Source organism: Squalius cephalus (assembly GCF_949319135.1).
Source record: "Squalius cephalus genome assembly, chromosome: 13".
NCBI lineage: Eukaryota > Metazoa > Chordata > Actinopteri > Cypriniformes > Leuciscidae > Squalius > Squalius cephalus.
In genome coordinates, this window is record NC_137134.1 from 10,324,196 (window position 1) to 10,339,663 (window position 15,468).

The 15,468-nt window shown below is 35.1% G+C and overlaps 1 protein-coding gene across 5 annotated transcripts in view; it reads left to right on the forward strand.

Annotated features, from left to right (window-relative positions):
• Positions 1-4,265: 4,265 nt before the first annotated feature.
• Positions 4,266-15,468, forward strand: part of pcbp4 (poly(rC) binding protein 4) — an 84,734-nt gene continuing 73,531 nt past the window's right edge. For 2 of the 5 annotated variants that reach the window (XM_079889921.1, XM_079889920.1), the window contains exon 1: positions 4,452-4,606. The gene's annotated coding sequence lies outside the window, so the exon portion shown is untranslated. Of the gene's footprint in view, positions 4,334-4,449; positions 4,607-15,468 lie in introns of those variants that run through there. The other 3 variants (XM_079889918.1, XM_079889922.1, XM_079889919.1) reach the window with 3 other exon arrangements.

The window sequence follows — 15,468 nt, forward strand, 5'->3', positions numbered from 1 at the left end:
ACAAATTGAAGTTTTTGTAGTTTACATGAGACGATAACAGTACCGTTTTCAAAAGTTTGTGTTTTCAGGCCCCGAAAACGCCGTTGTCGTGTAAATGAACGGCCAAAACGCATAACAAGTTTTCCGTTTTTAGTTGAAAACTGTGTTGTGTAAACGGACCCTAAAAATTGTAATTTCTCAGCTGAATTTGATGTGCGATTAAAATTCATTAATGACCGTGTCTATTAAACCTTTGACAAAATCATACTGTAACATTCAAATATTTCAACCACACAGTAGCGTTGATTCTGTGTTACAAATATTCAAATGATCATAGAAGTATACCGTGATAAAAGTATATAGCTCTGATTTCTACTAAATCCTTTTGAAAGTAACTTGGTGCTTCACATTGTATCAATTACATTGTTACACCAGTAGGTGGCGACAAATGACTTAAAAATGTATGTCTTTGTATGTCATCAACTTTCTATGCGTTTTGGCCATTCGTTTACACAACAATGGCGTTTTGGGGGCCTGAAAAAGCAAACTTTCGAAAACAGGTTTCAAAGTGCAAGTTTTTGAAAACAACAAAAACGCGAATCTCTGAAAACGCTGATGTCATGCACATGCGTATTACGTGTTCAATCTATAGTGTTTCAATCGCCATCTAATGGCCTGGAGCAGAATACAGCGTTTTTAGTCGTTTTTCGCAGAACCGTGTGAATGGGGATCATTTTGACCATGGTGTCGTCTGAGCGCGGAAAACTCTAAGGAAAAACTTCTCCGTTTTAAGCATATCGTTGTCGTGTAAACGTATCCTCAATCATTCATTCAAGAGATTAGTTCAAAAACGCTGATTCATCCAGTAATGACACAAGTTTAGTATTTATGAGTCATTGAGTCATTCTTTCAATACAATTAAAATATATATATTCAATTCAAATTAATTAAACATTTTAAATAGACTGCAGCAATTAACATTTAGTCAGAAGCTTTAGTAAATTGTTATTTTGTTTAGTCGTCTGTTCAGAATCGTGTGAGATTCGTGATTATATAATAAATAAAAAATAAAAAAATCGTGATTATCAATTTATCAAAAATCGTACAGCTCTATAGATTAAAAATAGTAATTGCTTGGACAGCCCTATAAATATTCACTTATATTCACTTAGGTTCCAAAGAGGCATCTCTTTGGAACCTAGCATTAACGAATATGGCAGCAGACTTCTGGGATCATTAGTAATCAACAGGAAGCCACGTCTAGTGTTCAAATCATCTCTCTCTGGCTGAAATGAAAGATTTCTGTGACCCAGAGTGGCCCTCCGCTGCTCGTTACAAGGCCAACGAATATTGAGAAAGGCAGCTTCAGGCTCCCGCTGACTTTATATCATTTTTACAGCAGGAAAATTAATTAAAACATCCAGAGATGGAGAAAGACTGCCAGTAACACCATAAGATGGCGAAAGACTGTCTGTCCAGATCACCAGTGGGGAGAAAGAGGAGCTACGTGACATGACCAACGCAAGTTCAAAATTCCAAGTACATCTAATTGATTTAATCTGCTATTAATGTGTTTTGAGTTTGGACTTGAATATAAGAAGTAATTTGCATTTAATTGAATAAAATAATTTACGAAAAGTCTCACTCGATTTATCTTCAGTAAATCGTTGTTTGACCTGGTCAATTTATTTGCACTACACCAAAGACTAAGATTAAGTTTAATTAAATCCTTTGAAAATTCATTTACATAGCCTACAGTGCCTGTGCAGTTCATGGTAATAATAATAATAATACATTTCAGTGTTGATATACAGACGACGTATTGTCACTAGATGGCAGTATTTCTTAGGACATGCCAGTTTGCCTTGTTTATCATGAATTTATTCATTCATCTATTTATTGTTGATCAATATAATGCATAATGCAGCGTCTTCAGTCTGGATGGTAAGCAGCTGAAGACTGACGAGTCTGTCCACGGGAGCTGAATGGATTTCATTGTGCAAATGGATTTTATAATGCCTGTAAAATCAGGAATATTCTGCAAGCAAATGAGCTGTAAAGTGGATCAACTTGATCACAAAATGAGATGAGACTTTCATTATGATAGTTTCACCATAAAAAGCTAAAGTTAACTATCTTATGTCCTTAATTTAATTGAAAGATAAACATATATCTATATAGCAGCACTGTATAATGCTTAATTACATTATAAAATAGTGGTTAATATACATTCAAATAAGCACCCTGAAGATTCAATATTTTTCAGTGCACTTGAAACATTATTTTGAGGTCATGTTTGGTTTATAAACTAAATGCATCTATAAATGCAACTGACCACAACAAGAAATACTTTTTTTCTGTGTTTGTTCTTCTTTTGTGATATTTCCTAATTTATGATGCAGGACCTTTGATTTTTTTTTTCTTCATCTGTTGACTGTCAAATCAAATGCTTGTGCAGAATCAGAATACAAAAATAATTAAATAAATGTTTTTTTTTTGTTTTTGTTTTTTTCAGTCGCTGTCTTATAGAATTCGTATGGATTACATTTTTGGAATGAAAGCGAATGTTTTGTTTACAGAGAATTACTGTCAAATTTTGTTTCAACCATGTCGAATTAAATTGAATCCTCATGAAGAATCCAATTGAATATTTTTCAGTCAGGTCCTGTGGAATCGAACGTTTTTCAGTCAGGCGCTGTGGAACCGAATATTTTCCAGTCAGGCGCAGTCGAATGGAATATTTTCCAGTCAGGCTCTGTGGAACCGAATAATTTCCATTCAGGCTCTGTTGAAATCGAATATTTTCTAGTCAGGCGCTGCGGAATCTAATATTTTCCAGTCAGACTCTGCGGAATCGAATATTCTCCAGTCAGGCTCTGTTGAATCGAATATTTTCTGGTCAGGCGCTGTTGAATCGAATATTTTCTAGTCAGGCTCTGCGGAATTTAATATTTTTCAGTCAGTTTTTCAGTCAGGCGCTGTTCAATCGAATATTTTTCAGTCAGGCTCTGCGGAATCGAATATTTTTCTGTCAGTTTTCCAGTCAGGTCCTGTCTAATCGAATATTTTTCAGTCAGGCTCTGTGGAATCGAATATTTTCCAGTCAGGCTCTGTGGAATCGAATATTTTTCAGTCAGTTTTCCAGTCAGGCACTGTGGAACCGAATATTTTTCAGTCAGTTTTCCAGTCAGGCTCTGCGGAATCGAATATTTTTCAGTCAGTTTTCCAGTCAGGCTCTGCGGAATCGAATATTTTTCAGTCAGTTTTCCAGTCAGGCGCTGTCGAATCGAATATTTTTCAGTAAGGCTCTGTGGAATCGAATATTTTTCAGTCAGGCACTGTGGAACCGAATATTTTTCAGTCAGTTTTCCAGTCAGGCTCTGCGGAATCGAATATTTTTCAGTCAGTTTTCCAGTCAGGCGCTGTCGAATCGAATATTTTTCAGTCAGGCTCTGCGGAACCGAATATTTTTCAGTCTGTTTTCCAGTCAGGCGCTGTGGAACCGAATATTTCCCAGTCAGACTCTGTCGAATCGAATATTTTCCAGTCAGGCTCTGCGGAATCGAAGATTTTCCAGTCAGGCTCTGCGGAATCGAATATTTTTCTGTCAGTTTTCCAGTCAGGTCCTGTCTAATCGAATATTTTTCAGTCAGGCTCTGTGGAATCGAATATTTTCCAGTCAGGCTCTGTGGAATCGAATATTTTTCAGTCAGTTTTCCAGTCAGGCACTGTGGAACCGAATATTTTTCAGTCAGTTTTCCAGTCAGGCTCTGCGGAATCGAATATTTTTCAGTCAGTTTTCCAGTCAGGCTCTGCGGAATCGAATATTTTTCAGTCAGTTTTCCAGTCAGGCGCTGTCGAATCGAATATTTTTCAGTAAGGCTCTGTGGAATCGAATATTTTTCAGTCAGGCACTGTGGAACCGAATATTTTTCAGTCAGTTTTCCAGTCAGGCTCTGCGGAATCGAATATTTTTCAGTCAGTTTTCCAGTCAGGCGCTGTCGAATCGAATATTTTTCAGTCAGGCTCTGCGGAACCGAATATTTTTCAGTCTGTTTTCCAGTCAGGCGCTGTGGAACCGAATATTTCCCAGTCAGACTCTGTCGAATCGAATATTTTCCAGTCAGGCTCTGCGGAATCGAAGATTTTCCAGTCAGGCGCTGTCGAATCAAATATTTTCCATTCAGGCGCTATGGAATAGAATATTTTTTCAGTCAGGCACTGTCAGATGACTTCATAATAGCCTAACTTGAGCACTTGCGCGAATGATAGTCATATCATGGTCCTATTTCGAGAAAATGTTAGACTAATTTCTTATGAAATAACAGTTGGTTGAAAAGACGAAACCAACGCAGTGAGTTTTGCCCTCGGCATATGGTTGTGCATTGTTGTTCCTTTTAACCCTCATTTGTCTTTTTGTAATTGGATAGGATGGTCCTATCTCATTTAGCCCTCCCTCTCCCTCTCTCTCTCTCTCTCTCTCTCTCTCTCTCTCTCTCTGACATCGGGGTTTTCTCTCATACAGTAAGCGCCTGGCACTGACAATGTGGACATCAGCGGGGAATATATAGTGTTATCATCTGAATTCGCGTCGTGTTCCCAGCGCATTCAACTTCATTATTACCAGGTAAGACGGAATCATTATGTCAGACATCTTTTTATGTATCCATATGGTGTCTGTATAGCTCTCGGTAAATGCATCCCGATGTAAATCTGATCCGGACAGAAGTGAGAGATGGTTCGGACTCGCGCTGTTATCCCGTAGGAAACCGCTGCTGTTGTTATGGCAATAAAAGCGGAGCGCGTTTGTTTCAGCAGCACTAGTAATACAAGTTGAACAACTAACCGACTGGAATGGTGAAGTTTACAGCTTTATGAACGTTCTATGGAATAATTTTAACTCGCAGCTTTCTGAACATAACATTCAAAAGCATAGCGAGCGATATATTGCGTCTGGTATTTGTGTAGAAGATTAGAGGACCCAAGTTGACTTGTGAATTTAGATTAGGTTAGTTAATCTGGTTAAGAAGAGCTAATTCAAATCTCCTCTATGCTTAACATAAAGGTTATTCATTATTTATAAAGGTTCTTTATTGGTTGGTATCAAGCAACGTTTTGGTTTTGGACTTGTTTAGATCATCATATTGGTTCCTTAATGATTTAATACTAAAAAGTTATTTGTATCTTCATATGTGGCATCAGGCTTTGGTTCTACTGGAGCCTTTATAAACGTGTGTGGTTTGGATGAAGTGTTGGAGATACTAGGCTAATGGTGTCCGGATGCCAGGGTCTGGGTGATCACTCCTTCTGGACATCTGATTTGATTTTAGATGCTGTAATTGATTAGGTTGACCAGGAGCCGAACCCTCGCAATTAGTGCAAATACTAATTAGCTTGGGTCAGTGACTGAATGACTGAGCATCTTTGTAATTGAACTTATCTAGGAGTGTATTGACTGGTTGTGCTCCAGGAAATGCAGCAATCCTCTAATTTAGACTTGCAACAAATTTGCATACAGAGTCAAACCTTTTTGTTTTCACCCTCAATCTAAAGATGAATCAAACTGATTTAATTTATTTTGTGTGTACATGATACAGTCTTTATTCTTCTGTCATTCACAGTTAGGTTATAGTATACTGTAAGAACAAGAGCTCTTATACTATCATAAACATATCAGCGTGCGTGATTGAATGACTTAGCATTATTGCTAAGTTATTGAAACCACAACCGTGTAGAGAATATATTGTATGTTTGGTTCACAAAATGTTGCTGTTTTCCAACAGGCCTAGATTGAATCTTTGTCAGAAAGAAATCAGAATTGAGTTTTTGTTCACTGTCTGTTTGAATAAATCTATCTATCTATCAATCTGTCTCTATCTATCTATCTATCTATCTATCTATCTATCTATCTATCTATCTATCTATCTATCTGTCCGTCAGTCCGTCTGTCCACCCATCCACCCATCCATCCATCCACCCATCCACCCATCGTTCTATAGTTATATTGTTCCTTCTATCTGTCTGTCCATCCACATTATATAATGTATTTCTAAATATTTTTTCTTTCTTTTTCTTTCTTTATTTTTCAAGGATTACCTGTATGCGTATAGTGAAGTGTGTAAGCATATTTATACCTTGGCTTGATTTTGTATTTGCATTTTCGCAGATGGCTCACTAAATGTCTTCGATTGTGAAGTATGGGCTAAAAGTGAAGGGATTAGGTTTGTGGGAGTATTGTTAGTGCGTGCATGTATATGAATGTGAATGTTACTGTATCTAAATGTTTGTTATAGTCTTGTGTTGTATTTACTTTAATTATGATTTTCCATTTTGATGTTGGTTTCTTTGTAATGTAAAGGACCCCCTCGGAAATTAGATGGTGCATCTCAAGGGGTTATCCTTGAAAAATAAAGAAATAAATATAAGGCACTTGTAGAATAATAGAGTTGATTAGTTATTTTAATTGTTCTCCATCACCTAGAAATTAAGTAAAAGCTTAACTGCACCAGCTGAACTTATGTAGAATAAAAAACCTCATTGTGTTCATGGCATTTTTGCTGCTAAACTGTTTGGCATGTGAGCAGCTAATTCCTGTTCTCTGAATCTCTGAATAGAGATCTTTGTTGCCGTTCTTTTGCCTCTCTGTACAAACTAGCTTTGAAGTTAACTTTGGATTTCAATAGGGTGTACTGAGACATGTTCGTAGCTCTGTCCTTATGAAGAACATTACCCTCTATCTATCTATCTATCTATCTATCTATCTATCTATCTATCTATCTATCTATCTATCTATCTATCTATCTATCTATCTATCTATCTATCTGTCTGTCTATTGGCATTGATGGTTCCATGAAGAACCTTTTAACATCCATGAAACCTTTCAATTGCACAAAAGGTTCTTTGTAGTGGAAAAAGGTTCTTTAGATTATTATAATGTTCTTCACATTAGAAAAAACATGGTTCTTTTAAGAACTGTGGACTGAAAGGTTCGTTGGGGAACCAAGAAATGGTTCTTCTATGTCATCGCTGCGAAAACCCCCATTTTTTTAAGAGTGTGAGAACCTTGAAATGTCTATTACAAAATTAGTGGTGGTGACGTAATTGTTGCCATTAAATTTTTGACAAATCTGCACCAAAGCACATTAGTTTTGGCTCTTTGATTAAGTCCCTTGTCAACTCAATACCCCTCAAACTGATATTCCCTCAAAGCGAGTTTATAGGAAAACAAATTGCTTCTCTGGTTGAGGAAATGAGAGGAGGCAAAAAAGTGATGAATGACTTAAGAAGGAGAAAAAAAGGAGGGTGAAGTGTAAACATCCTTCTAAAAAAAAAAAAAAAAAAAAAAACAGATTTCTGAGACCTCCTCATTGAAGTTCACAATGTACGAGGCATCTAACGCACAATGGCATTACGGTCCCGCTTCAATTTGGCATGGCAGACAGGCGATTAACTGCAGTTTAATCTGCACGAGGCCTTATTCTCCTCAACATTCTGATCTACGACACTATTTTTAGCCCCACAAAACAACCCCGCTTCCCCAACCCCCTAAAAACACTGCAGGCGTCTGTGAGGAATCCAGCATTTAAGATAAGAGCACAGGCTCTGCGTGAGGACGCTAAGTTTATCAGCGTGACATGCATGTGATTCATGCAAATTCTCCCATGTTTCTACTGTTTATTTGTTTCCAGTGAGTTTGAGATGGTTCAGCGCGTGGCGCGTCACGAGGTCCTCGGGCAGTTGATCATACGTGGATTCTTTGTTTAAAAAAAAGATTTTGAGAAGATATGGACTGCTAGTGCAAGTACATTGGCGTCAACAAACCTGGCTCTTGCCCTGCAATGTGACTTCTGACTGTTAAAACTATTACGACTGGGACTTTTAGTTGAAGGCACAGAGTTTTGCCATTATTTGCTCACCCTTGTGTTGTTACAAAACCCGTATGACTTTCTTTCATCCGTGGAACATGAAAATAGACATTTTGCAGCTCTTATCTGTGATCTATACAGCGTCTTTTCGAGCTCCCAAAAATATTGATTCATTTCCCAAAAATCATCATGGAGTAAATTGTTACTTGAAGTTTTTATTAGAGTAGCCAAAAGATCTTTTATTTCTCTCTGATTTTCAAATCGATGACTATTTCTCTAAATTAACAATTTTACCAAACCAAACGCTTTACATCTCTTTTACGTCACTCCTTTGTTGAATCATTTAATTTAGTCATAGCTGACTATAAAATAAATGACTGTATTGTAATTACTTTACGTAATAATAAAAAAGAAAAGGGATTTTTGACCAAACCTTGACCAAAGAACCAAACATACATGAATATCAGTTATCAGTTTAATGTATTTCTTTCAGCCTATATTGCTTATATATTGGTCAATATTTGATATTTCGTGAGCTTAGAATTATAAGGTTCTATCTCCGTTTAGGGTAGTTCCGAGATATTGAGCATCAATGTTTTTACATCCCAGCTGGCATAACTGAGATGGAACCTTTTTATTTTATTAATAACTACTAACAAAATATTTTTTTTACAAAAATAACACCACACAGGCATTAATAAACACCTAATGGATCAGATTATGTCAAAAACTCAATTTCGACCAAAAGTGGAGATAGAACCTTATAATTCTAAGCTCACGATTTTATTGTATTTCTGCCTATTTCCTCCTAGTTTAAAACATCAATCATTTGAGCACTTATTTGTCGTAGTATTAAAATAATAATTCTATTTATATTATGGTTTATTTATATGTCTTATTTACATTATGCAATATATTTTTAGAGAAAATAACATTAAATTTAATATCAGCCATCTATCGATTATCGGCCATGACATACAAAGAATGATTGACTTCAGACTTCATGATCAGTATCAGTCAGAATTTCAGTGCATACATATTTATTTATTTGTTTATTTATTTATTTATTTATTTATTTATTTATTTATTTATTTATTTATTTATTTATCTATCGGTTTAACCATAGTAAGTTAATTCATTCAGTCATTCATTCATTCATGATGGTCACTATGGAAAATATAGAAAAGAGCTGCATGAACATTCTTCAAACCTTCTCCTTTTGTGTTTCACAGAAAAAAAATAACAGTATACAGGTTTGGAACGAAATGAGGATGACAGAACTTAATTTTTGAGTGAACTATCTCTTTAAGTAAAGAAAAAACAGTTTATTGACAGATTGATAGTGTAATAATGGCTTAATGTCTATCGTATGAGGTAAACAAATTCGATCTTTTGACTCTCGCGGAAAGAGACGAAACTTGCTGTCACAGTGTGTTTAGAGCTGAATCTGATACAATTTTCCTCCACACTATAGCTCTTCCTCCAGCTAAATTTGTCAACTTACATGAGTAAATTGTTCCTGTCTGGTACATTTATAGGTAATGCTATGAATTTTCTTTTTGACAGACAGGATTTGTCATACTGGTTTTCATCTTGTTGGTCCATTGATATCTATTTTTGACAATACAAAGGTTTATTTGATGTTTTAAATCTTGCTGTGTGCACATGCACTGTGATTTTTTTTAATTTTTTAATTTTTTTTAAGATTGTTGGAGCATGTTTTATATATTATTGGAGTTAGAAAATACTTTTTCAATCATTGTACTTGCCTCTATTTGTTAAATTTACTAACAATTTCTAAATGAAAATTGTTTAAAAGTAAATCCTACACCATTTTTTCCTGTGTGGTGTCATTTTAAGCCTGTTAGCCTTCCAATTCTTTATGTACAACTAAAGATTGCGTGATCCTAGCTTACTCAAATATATTCTAAGAATGTTTTACTAAGGTTGCCATTAAGTTTTGAAAATTTTATTTCTGAATGTTCCCCAAATGTTCAAAACCTCCAGTTTATTATAACCATCTATTTCTTGGTTAGACGAATGTTAAGGGAACAGTCCATTTTATAATTTTGCAAACATTATGAGAACGTTACTTTTGAATGTTGTCTGAACGTTAGTAACATTTAAAAAAAAGTTAGAGAACAAGGTCAACAGAAAAAAAAAAAACGTTCCAAGAACAATGTATAACATTTAGTGCTGTCAAATCGATTAATCGCGATTAATCATATCTAATATAAAAGTTTGTAAATATATATTATGCACTGTATATGTATATATATACAGTGTGTATATATATATATATATATATATATATATATATATAATATATATTTACAAACATTTGTTAGATGCGATTAATCGTGATTAATCGATTAATCATTTAAATAATGTTTTGAGAACATTATTAGAGACCACATAACTTTGAACGAACTTTCTATTAACGTTACTTGAAGAACTTTGAGAGAACGGTAGCTAAAGTTCACTGTTCCCTGTTAGCTGGAATGGTTTCAGGAAAAAAAGGGTTGACAATAATGAAAATAATGGACATTAATTTCAAACCCATACCATATCTCACTCTTTTGTCAACGTACATTGTCAAGGTTGTTGCTTTTGTCTAGAGACTGTATCTAAACTTGAAAGGTTCTCCGTTGTGCATGTAGTTTGACACTCATATGCTTCAGTCGAAGTTTTCTCCCATCAATGTCACAACACCCCCCCCCCCCCTTTCTCGCCCACTGTCAATGTTGTGCTTCCAACTTTTTCAGAGCGTCTTTGATATATTTCTTTGGAAGTGAGGTGTTGCAATTTAGAGCTCTGAGAATTTTTAGATCAAGACGTACAAGACGTATCTCTCCAATTCCCATCGGTATCAAAGCCAGCTGGCAAGGTTGCAATCAAAAAGCTGAAAATGACTTTCAGAAAACGGCGACGCGTTTGACCTGCTCGCGAAAAGTGAAGGAACGTTGTCATTTTGATAAAAGAACGCAGAGCTATTTGATATTTGTGGTTTACTGCCGTTGATAACGACTGTTAGAGTTAGCAAGGATTGTGTAATTGTTCAGTCAGTTTATACAGGCCTCTTCTGAATAATTTCCAACAGAACGCTTCTTTCATAGTGAGAGAATACATTTGTTTCACGTGTTCTAGCAGGCAGAATGGTAAAAACGCAGCCCACTCCTCAGAACAAGCTTCCCCTTATTTTCCTGCTTTCTGAGAGATTGAGGTCATTGTTAATTGAAACACAGACACATGTTAATTAGTGCGAGATATTTTTCCCCTGAATCTCTCCAACTAACGATGTCCTTCAATTAATTACCGGCTTCTTGTCTCTGCTGCAAGCTAGTGCAAGTCAAGAGAAAAATAAATTAAAGGAATGGTTCAGCCACAAATGAACATTCGCTCGCCCTCGTGTCGTTTCCCAAATGACTTTCTTTATTCCGTGGAGCACAAAAGAAGATGTTTAGCAGAATGTTCATGCTGCTCTTTTCCATATAATCAGAGCAGTGGCCACATAATGTCACATAAGGTTTATTTGTACTTCTGCATATTCAAATCCAATGCCATTTGGTGTCGTTGATATCAAACCTTAATTCATTCGTAGTTAATTCAAATAATAATGACTGAAAGTTTGGTCTACTCCTATTTTGCAGTAGTGTTGTTATTGTAAACTAAAATTAAAACTATTAAGAATCGTTTTTGTGAAAATAATGCCGAAACTATGTATAAATATTAAATGAAAAACTTTTTTTTTAAAAAAACTTTGAATTGACAAAAAAAAACTCATAAAATTACTTAAATTAAAATTTAAATGAAAACTGATAATACAAAAATAAAAGTTAATAATAGTATATTATATATTGTACTATAATAGTATATAAATAATGCTAAAAATCACTTTTGGAGTTTGTCAGACATGGCCACTATTAATGGATAAGAGCAGCCTGAACATTCTACTAAACATCTCCTTTTACTTTCCATAGTGAAACATAGTTATTATTTTATATGAGGGATGCACCTGTATTAAAATTCTAGCCAAAACCGATAAGCTGATCATTTACATCAAAGTTCGTTTACAAACTTTACTCACCTAGTTTTCATATTACGAACGATAACTGTTAAATACTGATATGCTATACTAATTTGTCTCTAATTAGTTAAAATAAGTTGTTTTAAAGTGAATTTAGGCAATGCGTACATTATGAAAAAAAATACAATTTTAAGATTTGCTAAAGATTACATTTAAATTTATTATATTGTAATTATTATTAATTATATTTAAGTGTAATGAATATAACGTTATTGCATTTTTACAGTAAATCTAAATGTAAAAGCACATGCGCACATACGGCAAAATTCAAACTTTCAGCCTAAACTGATATTGTGCATGCCTATTATTTATTATACAAGTTAAAATGTACTTATTTTAATGTCAATTAAATGCCTTAAGAGTGTAAAATAAATGATTTAGTTGAATTGTTAGTTTGACACTGGCATCAATTTAAACGTAGACTTGAGAGAAAACTTTAATTAAGTAATTAATTTCAGACCAGGAGGATTTCCTGACGCCTAACGATTTTTTCCATGGTGATTTTTGGGATATGATCAATCTGACATGTGTATCAAACACCTGTTTTCCCCAAGCAGAATGGCTGCCACCTTCCATTTTAATCAGCCACAGGAAAACTGCCATGGTGTGCTTGACTATCCGCCCCAGAAAACCAAACACGGATCCATCGCCGCTCCGCAGAGAGATCCCCCCCAAGCGATATTTATGAGACGCACTATCCACCTCCTACAGGCGCAAATTATGTCCTTTCCGGAAAGGCACATGTGTACCTGAGCGTTGTGGGCGCCTTGTCATGACATGTTGCCTTTACATTAAGAGGAAAGCTCTAGTACAATGCTATTTTCTAAAGTAGTACTTAGGAGGGGAGGGACCTCTGGAGTTTCCGCCACTCGTTGGGAGTCTTGATAGTGGGAAAGAGGGGTGGAAAACAGTGTTCATTTGAAAGCACTCTGTATCCTCAGAGGGACGGCTAACCGCATAGGGAAGAGTTGAAATCCTCCATTAGACTGAAAGGTTACAGGCTAATAACTGACTGTGGAAATAGGATAGGAGAACGAACGCTTTTTGGCATTCGGGCTAAGTGAAAATTGTGTCTTGCAAACATGAGCATATAGCGGAAGGTCTTGCCTGTAATAGCAGGATGTTGGTGGACGTCAATTCAAAATTGACCTTATTTATTAATGTGCTCCTGCAGTCGTTGTGATTTATTTTCGAGCATCTTATTCCAAAGAGAAAAAAATAATAATCTTTGCAACATTTCATCAACATTGTCTCTAAAATAACTAGGACTATATTATTTTTCAGGACCATAACATTTATTATATAAATATTTTAGTGCTGTCAAATCGATTAATCGCGATTAATCGCATCTAACATAAAAGTACGTAAATATATAATACTGTATGTGTACAGACACACACACACACCACATATATATATATATATATATATATATATATATGTTTGTATATATTTATGTGTGTGTGTGTGTGTGTGTGTGTGTACACATACAGTATTATATATTTACGTACTTTTATGTTAGATGCGATTAATCGATTTGACAGCACTAATTTATTTTATAATAAAATGTTTGATTATGATATTACATTTGAAATACAAAATATTTATAAAGAAGTATTTTTAGAATTGTATAAGGTGAAATCTTTACAAGCACTCAAAGTTCTGCATTTCAGTTTTAGATGAAACTCACAGCTGTCTGATGACACAGGGGAACTGGTTATTAATATACTATTTCCGTACTGCTATGATTCATTACTGTAGCATTTTTTTTCTTTTGTTCACAAATAATTGTTGACAATCTGTTAACCAACAGCAGTCAGTAATATACTATAATTATATATTAACATAATATAATTGATATTATAATAAATAAACATTTTATTAATCTATTATTAAAGTATTTATATTAATATTGTTAATCTAAACATATTATAAAAATATATTTATAACACATATATAATATAATTAACATTAATATATATTTAATCCATTATTATATTATGCAAATATAATTTTTGCATCACTGGTAATCACATATAAGGCCATTATGTAGTATCAAATGAAGGCATGGTATTGCTGACAAACACAAAAGACTCTATTTTTAAATGGATAGTTTTGCCAACATTGAAAATACTTCTATCATTGAGGAATATGGTCACAATGAGCTGTTTTTGTATGGAAAATGCCACATATTTTTTCTAAATTCTGCCCTTGTGCTGACAGGAACAAATAGACGCCTATTGGTTTGGAATGACATGAATGTGAATAAAGTGACATTCATTTTTGGGCAGTCTACTCAATATAATATGCAGACCTCTTGTTCGATTGTCCAATGCAAATGTGAATGACAGGTCGAATTACACCGCAGTCGAGCAGCCATGGAAGAAGCGCTTCCGCGTAATCGAGTCGTACAAGAGCATGCTCCACTAATTCACATCTAATGCGCAATTTTTTAGTACGATCTAGGTCAAATAGTATGTCCCATCGAGAGAAAGAAAACTTCCAGCCTGGCTTTTATTTTAAATGAGTCACCCCCCACCCCCCACACCATGCATTATTCGGCTTCTCCCGCTCAAGCATGGGTGCACAATTATGTCAAGCAATGCCTTGGCTTGAACAAGCGCCTGAATGGTTCGCTTGGTCGTAAAGAAGATCGCAGAAGCACTCAACTGCTTTATTATTTAAAACCCATCATCTGCTCATTTCCGAGACTTGAGCTCTACCGCATCTCCTGAGTTTAGATGAGGTGAATTTGTTTGTGTAATCCCTGTCGACCTCCATCGGTATAGTCGACAGGGAATCTAGATGATCGTGTCCTGTGAATGCAACCAATCCTGGGGAATTGTCACCTTTCTCATGTCTCACGTAGGGAAGCCTAGGTGGTTTTGAAAAAAGTTTTTTCTCATCGTTGGCATCGTGAATGAGGTCAAACTGATATGGAAAACAGAGGAAGAGAAAGACGTTGCTTGACAACTTCTCTTGATTATGTTGAAGGAATATGTAAAGTGAAAAGATCTGAGAGCAGTGAGAATTGGAAAGCCTTTTGATGGAATTTTAATGGTATCATGTAAAAAAATAAAAAAAGCATAGTTATATTATTGTGTTCTTTAAAGATAACAATTAATACCATGTTATTCACATGGCAGCCTAATGTGTGATTAAAAAAAAAAGTACTTTTTGGACATTTACCATATTAACATGTGATACCATAACTATGCCATTGTACTTCCAGAGTACTTTTATAAGGGATGGTACTCCAAAGTATTGCCATAGTACAAAGATTATGGTATTACCATGCTAACATGTTCAAAAAACATGGTAATACCTTGGTATCTTTTGTATATTTCCTGACTTAAAGAGTTTGATATTCCCAATATCTTATTATACGAATAGACCTATACCAAGTCCCCCTGTGGTGACATCAAGCTTTTAATGTTGTTTCTATGTCTATGTGGCGTTTTAAATATGCTTCAAGACAAACCATGTGCAAATTTATCAGTCAACACCATTGCTGAGTATTTTTTTCCTTAAAACTGC